The sequence below is a fragment of the Physeter macrocephalus genome, chromosome 12, assembly GCF_002837175.3.
Source record: "Physeter macrocephalus isolate SW-GA chromosome 12, ASM283717v5, whole genome shotgun sequence".
Lineage (NCBI taxonomy): Eukaryota > Metazoa > Chordata > Mammalia > Artiodactyla > Physeteridae > Physeter > Physeter macrocephalus.
This window is the reverse complement of record NC_041225.1, coordinates 25,243,546-25,259,981: the sequence shown is the minus strand read 5'-3', so window position 1 is coordinate 25,259,981 and position 16,436 is coordinate 25,243,546. Positions and strand designations below refer to the sequence as shown.

At 41.3% G+C, this 16,436-nt stretch overlaps 1 long non-coding RNA gene across 1 annotated transcript; it reads right to left on the bottom strand.

The window, feature by feature from the left end:
- Window positions 1–5,185: 5,185 nt before the first annotated feature.
- Window positions 5,186–16,067, bottom strand: LOC129392627 (uncharacterized). Its single transcript, XR_008618824.1, has 3 exons — window positions 15,562–16,067; window positions 15,007–15,085; window positions 5,186–5,408 (listed from the first exon to the last, which is right to left on the bottom strand). It is a non-coding gene; the product is annotated as an uncharacterized lncRNA (long non-coding RNA).
- Window positions 16,068–16,436: the final 369 nt, after the last annotated feature.

The window sequence follows — 16,436 nt, the reverse complement described above, 5'->3', positions numbered from 1 at the left end:
AAGTGAATTGAGAGTGTGTATTGCCCTGGCTTTTTAAAAAGAGTTGAGTTCTCCGTATATACGCCATTCACAGATGTGACCACCTGGTCCACTTGTGCTCTTGAAGAGTGATTTAAAGCTTTCTGTCAGACAGCCAACCCAAATAACCTATATATTATGTTGGATTTTTTTCAAGATGCTTGTTGTTGTTGTGGGGGTGGGAGGCCAGGAAAGATGAAACCTCACAGCTACATGATATAAAATACTAAGTAAGATGATTTTGCCTTCAATAAAGAGAGGATCGTTCAAATTACAGAAATACACTTCTTTGCTTTGAAAAGTGCTCTCATGGTACTTTAAAATGTGACTGACTTTAATTATCTGAATTTTATTTACATTATATTCCCTGTATACTTAGCACAGACTAAAATGTATCGATAATATCCATTCTGTATTACACAGATAGACGTACAAGATCAATTTACAAGGGCAACTTCCTTCAAATGATATTGTGAATTTTGTATGTTTACCATAATGATTAGAATTGAGATTAGAATTATAGTTTTTTGCTAATACGAATATAGATGTAATATGCATAGTGTCTTCATTTACTTCAGTAAAATTACTGCACATTATTTGTCTGTCTATATACAAACGTTGACTACATTTCCACTAATTTCTTTGTATTATTATTATTGTTACCTTTAGGAATAAGTTTGTGGAGTTTGACATGAAGCCGGTCTGTAAGAAGTGCTATGAGAAGTTTCCGCTGGAGCTGAAAAAAAGACTTAAGAAGCTAGCTGAGACCTTAGGAAGGAAATAACTTCATTTTATTTTTTCTCTTCTATGCAAAGATAAGAGATTACAACATTGCTTGACCCGATACACCCTTACTTAAAGCTGTATCGCAAAATAGTTGAGAGTGAAGAGGACCTATTGAATGGTTTCCTTCATCTCCTTTTTCTCATTAAAAAAAGTTTGTGTAATCATATTTAAAACATGGATGAGATCAAAATTTGCCTTTGTTAGTAACCCTTATCAGTTTGAAGTGTCACCTATACTTAATAGCAAAAGAAACACGGTTAAATGTTAAATTTTAATTGAGGTCCAAAAAGTTAAATATAACTTTTAAAAATGAAAGGAAGGAGTCAGCTTTTACATGACTCAGATAAAAAATATAAACACTATTTTACTTTGTATTCAAAAGCAAATTAATTGCAACTGCAGTTTGGGAGGATATAAGAAAGAAAAACAACCAACCAAGAAAAACAGACCTTACAGGATCTTGGTACATTTATCCAACTAGTGGCTGTAAAATGAATATACACATTACTAAGGCGAGAAGCAAGTATATTCAGAACCACTTGATTTGGGGATTTTTGTTGTTATGGTTAAATGCCATAATTACTATGCTTAGTTTTATATTTTGTTCTCCTTGTGGACTTCTTCATACAATTACTTAACATAGTAGTTACAGTTAGCTGATAGTATTCCTTTTTAAATTTTGTGCAAAAAAATTTATACTAGGTATTTGAAAATACAGTATACTTTACAATATTGGGGAAATGAAGTATTTTTTAACGTATTACAGCAATTATGCTTCTAAGGTTAAGGTCAAAGGTGTAGCCTTAGAATAGGACATGAAATTAAATGTTATGTAGTTTGGAATGTATCACTTTAAAAAAAAGTGAATGTATATGTATTGCTCATATTGCCTTTATAACCAGCTAATATCTATGCTTTATACATAAACGAAGTTGCCTTGCCTTAGAAAAATACGTACATTAATCAGGAATTCTAGCTGTTTCACACCTTACAAACTAAAAACAAGTGCACTGACTGAGATTTGTAAACTCAAATTCATTTACCACAGCTATGATCATATGTTAAACTTTTTTTCACTTTTTGGGGAAACACATTGAAATTAATTTCTGTAATCTTAATAGAAGGGAATGATGTTGATGTGTGTTTCAAAGTTTTCATTACAAATCTCATAATTAGATTTTATTTACCAAAAGTAGGAGGCATAAATGACACTTTTAAATCGGAAGAGGAACGTTTAAGTATCAATTTTAGGTCAAAAGTAGTGAATTATTTTACTTTGTAAAAAGTTTTATCCTGAAGTTTCTGGACCAGTCTTTCCTGATAAACTTGCATGCAAAGCACATTTTGGGAACATTTTTTAAATGTTGCCGCTGCTATGTTATCATGTCAAAGAAAGTTGCCAAGATGGACTTAGGGGAAAATTATTGGTTTTTCCAAAACTTGCTGAAATATTGTTTTACCATTAAAAAGAAAATCTCAGGATGCTACCAGTCTGCCATTAAAATATTTGTATGCACGTGTTTTTTAAACATTTGTACGTGCACTTTACAGAGTAAACTGTATTTCAGTTTTCAGTTAATTTATAACCAATTGCTTTATTTTTTAGTGTTCTTTTAGAGTTCAAAGAGTTATCAGTGATTGAAGATAATCAATATATAGTTTAAGACTGTGCTTACAAGTCTGAAACTGTCTTTGCATTTGACAGCAAGAATCAGAACCCCTTCAGCGTGCCTTTGTCAGCTCATACATGACCAGCAACAAAAACCTTCGAAGTATTTATTAAGTACTGTACTGTGGATACAGGCAGAATAGTGCAGGGTTTTCAGGCTGGGGTCTTGATGCTAAATTCCTAAATGCTCTCACACCAGAAATTCGGTGCAGAAGGCGCCCCTTTGCCTGTGTCTCTAATCACTGGGAAGAGGCATGGGCTGAACTGCTGCTCGGGTCACGTCTCTCCTGTAGCCACAGGGCCCACTGCTCACCCCTCTCATAAAATACGAGTTCGTGTTTCCTGCAAGTCTGCCTCCTTGAGCCTCCAAGGCTGTGGGGTGTTTTATTTCCTCCAAGGCTGTGGGGTGTTTTATCCAGACGCACACCTTCTCCGCCGTAGGGGAAACAGAGCCCTCACTCGTGGGGGGAGGAAGGGCTGAACAGTTGTCCGTGGACGAGAGGACGGACTTGCCTACTTCACGGTGTTTCGCACGGCTTCCTCTGGCCGGAGAGAAACTCAGGCTAGTGAGCAAATCTTGGCTTAAAATCCTACAAGGCGGTTTGAAATAATTCACTGTTTACCACTTCTAGATGGTCGTTTTCTTATCAAGCCTAAGATAATTGGGAAAACGTTTGGGTACAAGTCAAACGTTCTTTGGATCATGTTCAAAGCCTTATTAACATTGTAACTGATGGTAGATCATTTTGCCTCATTTATTTGCCAAAATAGCAATTTCTGAATTAAGGGGATTTTGAGGTCGGCTTACAGCATTGTTACTGTATTTCATTTTAGATTGTAAGCTCAGTGGCAGGGACACTATGTCAATAATTGTGTTTTTACATAGCAACCAGTGCGGTATACTCTTGGTGCTTAATAAATGCTCATAATTGTTAAAAATAACTGTTGTGTTTTGCTTAACTTGAATGGCTTTGAGACATGGAACCATGAGAATATAGGACTAGTGCTTAAGAAAGCTGTTTTGGAAACAACCTAAGTGTCCATCGACAGATGAATGGATGAAAAAATGTGGTCTATGTAACAATGGAATATTATTCAGCCAGAAATAAGACGGGAAGCTTGCCATTTATGACAACGTGGACAGGACACTATGCTAAGTGAAATAAGTCAGAGAAAGACAAATACTGTATGATCTCACTTATATGTGGAATCATTTAAAAAACCCCAATAATCATAAAGCAAGAATCATAAAAAAAAAAAAAAAACAAGAACAGATAGGTGGTTGTCAGAGGCGGGGTGGGGGGGTGGAGGGGGGCAAAATGGGTGAAGAGGGTCAAGAGATACAAACTTCCAGTTATAAAATAAACAATTCCTAGGGACATCATGTGACTATAGTTATTAATACTGAGTTGCACGTTTGAAAGTTGCTTAAAAAGAATAGATCTTAAAAGTTCTCATCATAAGAAAAAAATGTTAAAACTGCATGGTGGGGACTTCCCTGGTGGCGCAGTGGTTAAGAATCCGCCTGCCAATGCAGGGGACACGGGTTCGAGCCCTGGTCCGGGAGGATCCCACGTGCCGCGGAGCAACTAAGCCCGTGCGCCACAGCTACAGAGCCTGCACTCTGGAGCCCGTGAGCCACAACTACTGAGCCCGCGTGCTGCAACTACGGAAGCCCGCGCACCTAGAGCCCGTGCTCCGCAACAAGAGAAGCCACCACAATGAGAGGCCCGTTCGCCGCAACTAGAGAAAACCTGCGCACAGCAACGAAGACCCAATGCAGCCAAAAATAAAATAAATTAATTTTTAAAAAATTCCGGGAAAAAAAAACTGCATTGTGACAGATGTTAACTAGACATTGTGATTATTTTGCAATGTGTACAAATATGGAATCATTATGTTGTACACCGGAAACTCACTTGATGTTATAGGTCAGTTACACTTCAATTTTAAAAAGAGTTCCACATTTTTTTTAAAGCCATTTTAAACTTTTACTTGTATGTAGTTTTTTTCTGGAACACAGTTTAAGTGGTACTGTATCTAAAACCATGTAAAAATGTCAAACAGCCTCTGTGCATTCACAGGGCATCTTCCTTGTAGGTTAACACGGTGTTACTTAATTCTGACAATCACCCAGGGCTGTGAAGTCAAGGAGGCCCTTTGAGCTTGCACGGCAAGACGTGGCGTGTCCAGAACCTGAACCCAGGTGGTTCCTGTGCTTCCGAGCTTGTGCACATTTCTACCCTGTTACTTGGTGGATGTCTGTGTGTGTGTGAAAAATTCAAGCCTTCTTGAGTATATCACAGAAACATTCATGTATACGAATAAAAGCAAATGGGCTGGGCTTCCCTGGTGGCGCAGTGGCTGAGAGTCTGCCTGCCAATGCAGGGGACACGGGTTCGAGCCCTGGTCTGGGAGGATCCCACATGCCGCGGAGCGGCTGGGCCCGTGAGCCGTGGCCGCTGAGCCTGCGCGTCTGGAGCCTGTGCTCCGCAGCGGGAGAGGCCACGATAGCGAGAGGCCCGCGCACCGCGATGCAGAGTGGACCCCGCTTGCCACAACTAGAGAAAGCCCTCGCACAGAAACGAAGACCCAACACAGCCAAAATAAATTATTAATTAATTAATAAACTCCTACCCCCAACATCTTCTTTTAAAAAATTTTAAAAATAAAAATAAAAATAAAATAAAAGCAAATGGGCTGATGGCTGTATACAAGGCAAATCTTAGAACCACGTAGGCTGGTGGTGGAGTCTTCCCACCGTTCACTGTGAATTGAATTCTGACCTGCTTCAGTTCTTTATCTTCACACCCTTCAGCTGCCCTGTGCTCTTGGGGCTCCATCGTTCCCGGCTCCTCCTCCCCCTCCTCAAATGTCCGACCTGAGTCCTGCATGCCTTGTCCTCGCCTGGGCAGGCGCAGGCCTTGGCTTCCTCCTGCCCAAGAGAGACGGGCGATTATAGCACAGCATGGGAGGAGGCGTAAGGTTTCGCAAGATCACACGGGCCGCACCCCGCAGGTGGCGGGCGAGGGTCTCCTGGCGCTGGATCTTGAAAGGAGAAGAAATACCCACTAGCCCGGCCTGGGAGCAGGGGCCCTGGCCCTCTTCCAGCTCCCATTTCCTCCATCTTCCCACTGCCCTTAGTGGCATCACCATCTCTCCAGGCTTCCAGGCTAAGGTCGACTTGCCCTCTGTTCTCCCCTCCCCCACCCCTCCCATCCCCACAGCTAAAGGACTCCAAAGTCCAGCCCTTCAGCTGCAGAAGGTCCCAGAGCCCTTCTTCCTCCCAGCTGGCGCCCTGGCTGGCTCCACGCTGTCCTCACTCGGCTCTGACCTCCAAGCAGCCACCACTCGACCCCCCTTGTTTACCAGCCTCGTTAGGTTCACCAAACAAGCAGGTCCCAACCTATCGCTGAGGCTGTTTTCTCCCAATGGCCACGCTCAGCACGCAGGGCTATCTTTCCCAGACCTTCACCTGCCCTCCTGAGATCCGTGTACCCTCCTCACTTTTGAGACTCACATCGAATTCACCCCATTTTTTAAACCTTTCCTGACTTCCTCAAGCAAAACTAGTCACTCTCCTTTGCTCCCCAAATCCTCTGCTCACACCTCTGATTCGTTCTGAGTACTCTGTGAATAATTATCTATATTGGAAGCCCTAGAGCCACCATTTAAAAAACAACTATACAAAGAGATTCAAAAACAATAGATAAATCAAAACAGAATGAGAATATTATTACACGAAATACTCAAATAACCAAAAAGAAGGCAGAAAAGAGTAAACAGAGGAATTAAAAATGGAATAAACAGAATCCAAATAATAAAATAGGAGACATAGCTCTAAACATCAATAATTACGTTAAATATAAATGGACTAAACGTAACAATCAAAAGACATTGTCAGAGTGGATAAAACAACACCTAACTATATGTTGAACAAGAAACTAGCTTTAGCTTTTCTTGTCATTTTACAATGACAGACGTACGTTAAAAGTAAAGGGATGAAAAAGAAATATAGTAACTTTAACCAAAAGAGCTAGAGTGGCCATATTAGTATCAGACAAAGTAGATTTCAGAGCAGAGAAGATCATCGGGGATAAAGGAGGACATCACACAATAATAAAGGGTCAATTCACCAAGAAGACACAACTCTCCTAAATGTGTTTGCATCTAACACCAGAGCTTCAAAATTCATGAAGCAAAAACTGACACAACTAAAGGGAGGGATAGACAAATCCAAAATTATAGCTGAAGACTTCAATACTCCTCCCTCAGTAACTGACATAATTAGGAGACAGAAAATCGATAGTGACACAGAACTGAAGAGGACCATCAACCCAGTGGATCTAATCGACATTGTGGAACACTCCACCCATCAACAGGAGAATACACGTCCTTTTAAAGTGCACATGGTAGATTCACCAAGGTAGACTATATCTTGGGTCATAAAACAAACCTTATCCATTTAAAAATAGTAACTAAAATCATGTAAAGTTAGCCCTCTGATCTTAATGCAAGTAGATCAGGAGGGGATAAGACAAACATAACGAGAGAATCTCTAAACACTTGGAGGTTAAACAACAGACTTCTAAATAATCGATGGATCAAAGAGAGAAAGTCAAGGGAAATTAGAAAATGTCCATATCCCTCATGAACTTAAATGCAAAATCCTCAAGAAAAATTAGCAGATTGAAATGAGTAGTATATAAAAGGTTAATACAAACTCATCCATAAAAAGTCATGAAATTCTGAAAAATGCTGTACCATGGATGAAACTTGTAAACGTAACGCTAAGTCAAATAAGCCAGGCACAAAAGGACAAATAATGTATGATGCACATTATATGAGGTTCCTAGAATAGGCAAATTCATTAGAGACATAGAGTAGAGGGTACCAGGGGATGGGGATGGGGATGGGGAGATGGGGAGTTACTGTTTAATGGGTGCAGCGATTCTGTTTGGAATGATTAAAAAACTTTAGGAGATGGACAGTGGTGATGGCTGTACAACACTGTGAATGTATTTAATGCCATTGAATTATACACTAAAAAATCGTTAAAATGTTAAATTTAATGTTATGTGTATTTTACCACGATAAAGAAACAAGCCACGGAGCAACTAAGCCCGTGCACCACAACTACTGAGCCTGTGCTCTAGAGCCCGCAAGCCAAAACTCCTGAGCCCGTGCGCCACAGCTACTGAAGTCTGCACGCCTAGAGCCCGTGCTTCGCAACAAGAGAAGCCACCGCAATGAGAAGCCCACGCACTGCAAGAAAGAGTAGCCCCCGCTCGCCGCAACTAGAGAAAGCCTGTGTGCAGCAACGAAGACCCAACGCAGCCAAAATATAAAATAAATAACTTAAAAAAAGAAGTAATATCAAAAAATAAAAAATTATAAACTAGATAACCAACAAGGACCGACTGTATAGCACAGGAAATACTGCTCAATATTCTGTAATAACCTAAATGGGAAAAGAATTTGAAAATGATTAGACACATGTATATGTATAAATGAATCACATTGCTGTACACCACAAGCTGGCTCAACATTGTTAATCAACTACACTCCAATATAAAATAAATTTTTTTTAAAACCCAAAAAACATACAATCTAACTTGTGGACTGTGTTGATAGCTAATTTTTATTTAAGAAAGGCTTCCTACTTAACGCTACCAAATGAAATGCCAAAAGAAATTTTATAGGCTGTTGGCTATGCTGTATTTTTTAATAATTATACTGTTTCAAAATATGGTATACCAATTGTTAAAACAAATTTTGCATTTTCTATATTTTACTTCTCTCTCAAGATACACCTGTGCTTCCTTTTTGAAAAATATCATACTTAAAAGTCCTACCCAGAATGTGAAGCTTAATTCACTGATGCTGCTCATTATAGAAAGAATAAGATGTTTTCTCTCTCTCTACCTTTTTTTTTTTTTTTTTTTTTGCGGTACGCGGGCCTCTCACTGCCGCGGCCTCTCCCGTTGCGGAGCACAGGCTCCGGACGCGCAGGCGCAGCGGCCACGGCTCACGGGCCCAGCCGCTCCGCGGCACGTGGGAGCCTCCCGGACCGGGGCGCGAACCCGCGTCCCCCGCATCGGCAGGCGGACTCTCAACCGCTGCGCCACCAGGGAAGCCCTCTCTCTACCTTTTTTTCTTTTAATTAATTAATTTATTTTTGGCTGCGTTGGGTCTTCGTTGCTGCACGCGGGCTTTCTCTACTTGCAGCGAGCAGGTGCTACTCTTCGTTGCGGTGCGCGGGCTTCTCACTGCGGTGGCTTCTCTTGTTGCGGAGCACGGGCTCTAGGCGTGCAGGCTTCAGTAGTCGTGGCTTGCGGGCTCTAGAGCACAGGCTCAGTAGTCGTGGTGCATGGGCTTAGTTGATCCGCGGCATGTGGGATCCTCCCGGACCAGGGACCAAACCTGCATCCCCTGAATTGGCAGGCGGACTCTTAACCACTGCGCCACCAGGGAAGTCCCTCTCTATATTTAAAAAAAAAAAAAAAAAAAAGAAACAAGCAAAACACAACACCACCGTGTGGGGTATATCCTGGGAATTCAGGAAGGCCTAACATTCCAAAATCCAATGTAATCATATTAACAACTTAAAAAATTACATGATCGTATCAACTAATACAGAAAAAGCATTTGACATATTTCAATGTCCATTCATGATAAAAAACTGTCAGCAAACCAGGAATAAAAGGAAATTTCCTTAACCTGATAAAGGCATCTACAAAAAACCTATAGCTAACATTGTACTTACTGGTGAAAGTCTTTCTCCTTAAGATTGGAAACAAGGAAAAATGTCCTCTCTCACCTGTCTCATTCAAAATTGTACTAAAATTCCTAGACCATGATGTAAGGCGAGAGAAAGAAATAAAAGGCGTACGGATTGGATAACATGATTGTCTATGTGTAAAATCCCAAGTAACCTACAAAAAATTTTTTTAAAAACTCCTTGAATTAATAGGTGAGTTTTAACAATGTCACAGTATACAAGGTCAACAGACAAAAATCAATTGTATTTCTCTATATGAGCAATGTGCAATTGTAAGCTGATATCTAAAAAATAACATTTACATCAGCTCTATGAAAAATGAAATAGCCATAACCTAACAGAACAGGTCAGGATGTGTATACTTAAAATCACAAAACACCGATGAAACTGAAGAGCTTGAATAACTGGTCCATGCAGTGTACTGGAAGACATGGTAGAGATGGTGATTCTCTCTGCCCTAATCTACAGATTAAACACGTCTACAATCAAGTTCCTGCAGAATATTTTACAGATACAGAAAATGTGATTGTAGAATGGACGTGGAAAGGCAAAGGAACTAGAATATAAAAATTCTGACAAAGAAGTGTAAAGTTGGAAGAATCACACTACTCGATTTTAAGACATATATAAAGCTGCAGCAATCAAGACAGTGAGGTATCTGTAGAAAGTTAGATGCATAAATCAATGAAACAAAAGGGAGAGTCCAGATACAGATGCTACCATGGTCATTTGATTTCTATAAAGGGGCCATAGCGATTTAATGGAAAAGGATACTGCTATAGCAATTAGACACCCATAGGCAAAAAGGCTCTTGACAAAAACCTTCCACTTAGTGAAAAAATTAACTCCAAGAGGGTCATACATCTAAATATAAAGTGTAAGACAGAAGAGAACCTTCGTGACCAGGGGTCATAAGTCCTTAGATGTGACAGCAAAAGCATGATTCAGAAAACAAAATAATTGATAAGCTGCACTTTATCAAAATCAAAAAATGTCTGCCTTGTGGAAGACACTGTTGGGAGAATGAAATAACAAACTACAGACTAGAAGAAAATGTTTTCCCGTTACATGTCTGACAGAAGGCTTGCGGTCAGAATACCTAAAGTCCACTCAAAACTCAACAGTGAGACAACTGCTGATGAAAATTCAATTAACAATCAAGGTAAGAAGAAAAAAGAAAGGAATCTTATTCGAGCCAAACTGAGGATTATAACCTGGGAAGCCGACTCTCAGAAGCTCTGAGAACTGTCCCACCTGTTAGATGTCAAAGGCACAGTCATAAACAGTTTTCAAGACAAAGGATCGTAAATCAAAATGACTAACTGATATTTTGCGTAAAGTTCACCAAGGATACATAGCCCAGGTGAGCAAGTCACCATGACCCCCTGCAGAGCTGGGAAAGCCCACGATTCTTTGAAGAAGTCACAGTGCTATTAGCTCAGAAGAAAAGACAAAGGAAAGCTCTTTACCTCCCAGCAGGCACTCCCGTCTCTGAGGGGGTCTGGTTAATGCGTAACGCAGACGCACACTGCTCATTAGGGAGGGAGGGGGAAGCCCAGGGGACACGGAGAGAGAGAACTTGATGTTTCAATTGTCTTGTCCTGCCTTAAAATGCAGATTTTATTTCATCACAACAAACAACCTGATTAAAATACGGGCAACAAGTAAAACACAGAGTTTACCAAACAAGATATATGGATGGCAAATATGCCTATGAAAAAATGTCCAGCAATGTTACCTGTGAGGGGCTAACACAGAACCATGACAAATTCTGCTACACACTTTTTAGAACGGCTTGAATTAAAAAATGCCGATAATACCAAGTGATGACAAGGATGCCGAGCCACCAGATCTTTCATATACTTCTGATGGGAATGCAAAATTGAGATGGCCACGCTATCAGCTTGGCAGTTTCCTATAAAGCTATACATAACACCCACTATCAGATCTAACTATCCCGCTCCTGAGTCTTTTTTTTTTTGTTTTAAATCCACTGGAAGTTTTATTTCTTTAGGATTTTATCCCAACCAGTCGTTTAAAAACCAAGTAACACAGACCTGGGGGGTAGGGACTGGGGACGGCACCTCCCTCCTCCTCACCATGGACGGCAGGGGGAAAGAGGGAGGGGACGGGATAGGTGGCTACAGGAAGACAGCAGCAGCAGTAATGGGGGCAGCTACTACCCCCCAGAGCCAGTTCCCTCCTCTCCTAGGCCCTGGCTAGAGCCCCTATGGCTTGGGGTGGGCGGTGGGTAGAAACCACCCCAGGCCCTCCCCCATCCCTCCTCAGATCGCCTCCTTGGGGCTCAACCCATTTCTTCCGGCAGGAGACTGAGGCACACAGAGAGGAGGGCGTGGGAGAGGAGGATGCTGGAAAGGCAGGGAGGTGGCACGAATGAGGTGAGAGGCGTGGGCGAGACTCTGGCTTGGAGGCCTGAGTCTTTCTTTAGAGGACATATAAGCAAAGTTTTCCTTAAAGGGCCAGAGAGTAAATATTTTAGGCTTATAGGACATAGGTCTCAGTCACAACCAACTACTCAACTGTGTCACAGCGCAAAACAGCCATTAGACACCACATAAACAAATGGGCACGGTCGTGTTGCAGAAAAATTTTATTTGCAAAAACAGGCAGCCAGGGACTTCCCTGGTGGCGCAGTGGTTAAGAATCCGCCTGCCAATGCAGGGGACATGGGTTTGAGCCCTGATCCGGGAAGATCCCACATGCCGCGGAGCAACTAAGCCCGTGAGCCATGGCCGCTGAGCCCGCGCTCTAGAGCCCGCGAGCCACGACTACTGAGCCCGCATGCCACAACTACTGAAGCCTGCGTGCCTAGAGCCCGTGCTCCACAACGAGAAGCCACTGCAGTGAGAAGCCCACGCACCGCAACGAAGAGTAGCCCCCGCTCACCGCAATGAGAGAAAGCCAGCACGCAGCAGCGAAGACCCAACGCAGCCAAAAACAAATACATAAATAAATTTATTTTTTTAAAAAAACAGGCAGCCAGTCCACACACAGGCCATAGTTTGCAAACCCTTGCCCTAGAGAAATGAAAACTTGTGTTCATTGAATAAAAAACTGGTAAAAAAAATGTTTACAGCAGCTCTCTTCACGACCACCAGAAACTGGCAACAACCCAAATGCCCTACAACTGGGCAATGGATAACCCTGTGGTCCGTTCACCTGTGGAATGTTACTCAGCAATGAAAAAGAATGAACTATTGAGGATGCAAAAACTTGGATGAATTTCAAAGGCATCATGCTGAGTGAACAAAGCCAGTATGAAAACACACTGTATGATTCCATCCATAAGACATTCTTGAGAAGACAAAACTATAGTGTGGGGAGTGATCGGTGCCAGGACGGTGCGGTGCTAAAGCAGTTGTGCGAATCAGTTTGGGGAACGATGGGGTTGTTCTGTATCCCGACTGTGGTAGTGATTACGTGAATCTATGCATGCCTTAAAATTCATGAAACTATACACCTCCCAAACGGGCAATTTTTCTATGTGATCATTTACCAAAAATACCAACGTCGGTTTTCCCTATTAAAAAGACAGCAATCATCACTTTGTGCGTTCATTTCTTCACCACCTAATCCCTCAACCGTTTGCAGGCTGCTTTTTGCCTGCGCCATTTCTTTCAAAAATCAACTTATAGGAAATAAGTCTTAAAGAGTTTTCCTCAGTCATCATTCCTGATCTTTTTGCAGCATTTTACACTGTTTATTATTCTCTCCTTAAAGCTCTGTGTTTTAGCTTCTGGGACGCTGTAGTTCTGGGGTTTTCTGTCAGCCACACTGACTGCTACAGGCAGTATCTATTTTCCAACACAACTTGTTCCTTTCTAAGTTCGACGTCAATAGAATTATGAGAGCTTTGCCATCCAACACACCAGACACACATGGCAACTGAGCACGTGAAATGTAGCTGGTGCTCCTGAGGAACTGGATTTTTAATTTAATTTTAATTAATTTCAAATTAAAAACTTGCTAGTCAATTCAATTATCGATAACTTCTAAGTATGTCTGGAACAACTTGGATGTATGAATCTATTTTTTCAACCCTAAATTTTATGAAATCTAAACACAGATTCAATTTCCATAGACCAGATTTTGAACGCTTGGTACAGAACAAAGAATGTAAGATAGCTTATTAACAATTTGCTCATATTAATTGCATGTTGAAATTATAATGTTTGAAATATACTGGGTTGAATAAAAGGCTATTCAAATTAATTTCTCCTGTTCCTTCTTACTTTTTAAAGTGTGGCTTCTAGAAAATTGTAAAGTCCATGTTGGGTCATATTTTATTTATATTAGACAGTACTGATTTAGGGACTTCAGTTTCCAGAGACACATACATACGAACACACATGTGTGTGCATATACGTACATCTGTATGTATACAAATATAGATGTACACATACAAATGCATATACGTACGTGTGCGTATACCCATTTCTTAATTTATGATTTGTGCAAGCTCTGCCTCCATGATCCCGGGCAGGGTTGTGCTATCATGTGATAGTTCTAAATCCTTCCTCAGCTCATGGGTGAAAGATCCACTTCTGCACCTGTAAGGCAGTTTAGGTTGTACAGACATTGAGAGTAGCATGTACAAAAGCCTCTGTTTTTACAGATGTGATGAAAGCGTAAGTTTTAAAATGAAAATTATGTCCAAGAACAAAAGAGAGCATCGGTGGCAACGTGCAGTCCTGTTGGTTCCTCCTGTTTCTGAGGTTCTTTATGAACATTTTAACCTCGTCGTGTCTACTAAGTTCAAAAGTCATGAGAATATTCACAGTGCTACCTACAAGTAGTTTAGGATTACTGTAGAATCATACAAAATAAGAGCGCTGAGAAAATGATGGGATGAACTGACAGTATGAGTGATTCTGAAGAAAGAAAGAATCATGTGATTACATGAAAGACAAGATGTCTGCCAGGGATGATAATCAGCAACAGAGGACATGGGGACTTGAGGAGATGAAAAAACTCCTGATTTTGATCAGCATCAATGCTGGATGCCTGTCAGTTCAGTTAATCCAGAAGTTGAGGACTCAGATTAATCAGGTAAAACTGTGGCTGATGAAAGACATCATAAGTCAGATATTTCTACGGACTCAACTCTCATTTGAATTAGATTTGCAATGCATCAGCATGAGTGATGCAGCCATTGGAGTGGACTCCATCCCACCGGTAAGGTGGTCCTCGTAGGGAACATTACAGTTAGCTGAGTGATTTGGGGGAAGGATAATTACTTGTAAGAACAAGTTGGGATGGATCTGGTCCATGCTGGGAAAAGATGTGGGCTAGAATGGACATCTTCCTGGAGAAGAATGTCTATTTTTAAAGCCCAGCAGGACAGACTCATCCTCCCATTTGGTGAAAACTGAAGTTTCAAAGCTTAATAAATGTATTTAAGAAAAGCCTCTTGAGTGCCTCAAGGTTTTCTCTTTGGCTTACTCCTTTTCAGTATATTCTAGTAAAACAGATTAAAGGTAGTAATTTTACCAGGTGTGCTTGGCAAAGTTGCTTTCCTGTCCACTCCTCTGGTTTCCTTATCTGTCGACTTGAGCATAATAACAAACATTACCTTCACGAAGTTGTTGGAAGCATCAAATGAGTCAACACATGTGAAGCTGCTGGGCTGCACCCTGCAGGCCTAAAAGCCCTGTGCTTGCCCAACTTCAAGACGGAAGAGCCCAGAGTCAGCGACAGAGACATCGAAGGTTTAATGGATGGGGGAGCTTACACTTCTGAAGCAAGAGCCTGGAGCAACACCCCACTGTGTGCGGTGGACCGAGGGCAGGACAGGGTGGCGTCTTCACTTCCTCGGGGAAAGACAGATTACCAGTTATAGGGGAACTGACGTCAGGTGGGCTCATTAGCTCCCAGGGAAACCAGTAGAGGGGCAGGCCCCTCACCACTCCCCTGATAAGCTATCATTAGCTGGGACCTGGGGCAAGTACTGGGTGGGCCAAAGGATTCGTTTGGTTTTTTCCGTAAGGTGCCTGTAGCAGCACTTAGTGGTCTTCAACTTCATTCGAAACAATTTTGTCAGACTGTATGTGACAGCTGTCATATCAGCGTGCATTTACAAAAAGACTTATCAAAATTGGTGAATTTTTGTGTAGCCATTTTAGTATTGAAGATGGAAGGAAAAAAGCGACATTTTCGGCATATTATGCTCTATTATTTCAAGAAAGGTAAAAACACAACCGAATTGCCAAAAAAGGATTTGTGCAGTGTATGGACAAGGTGCTGTGACTGATCAAACGTGTCAAAAGTGGTTTGTCAAGTTCCGTACTGGAGATCTCTCGCTGGACGATGCTCCACGGTCAGGTAGACCAGTTGAAGTTGATGGCGATCAAATCGAAACAATAATTAAGAACAATCAATGTTATACCACGCGGGAGATAGCCGACATACTCAAAATATCCAAATCAAGCGTTGAAAATCATTTGCACCAGATTGGTTACGTTCATCACTTTGATGTTTGGGTTCCGCATAAGTAAAGCGAAAAAAACCTTGGCCATATTTTCACACGTGATTCTCTCCTGAAACATAATAAAAACGTTCCATTTTTAAAACCGATTGCGGGCGATGAAAAGTGGGTACTGTACAACAATGTGGAACGGCAGAGACTGTGGGGCAAGCGAAATGAACCATGACCAACCACACCAAAGACCAGTTTTCATTCAAAGAAGGTGGTGTTGTGTCTATAGTGGGATTGGCAGGGAGTCCTCTATTATGAGCTTCTTCCGGAAAACCAAACAATTAATTCCAACAAGTACTGCTCCCTACTAGACCAACTGAAAACAGCACTCGACGAAAAGCGTCCGGAATTAGTCAACAGAAAACACATAATCTTCCATCAGGATAACGCAAGACTGCGTGTTTCTCTGATGACCAGGCAAAAAAAAAAAAACTGTTACAGCTTGGCTGGGAAGTTCTGATTCATCTGCCGTATTCACCAGACATAGCGCCTGGGGATTTCCATTGATTTCGGTCTTTAGAAAATTCTCTTAATGGAAAAAAATTCAGTTCCCTGAAAGACCGTAAAAGGCACCTGGCACAGTTCTTTGCTCAAAAAGATAAAAAGTTTTGGTAAGACGGGATTACGAAGTTGCCTGAAAAATGGCAGAAGGTAGTGGAACAAAAGGGTAAATACGTTTTTGTTCA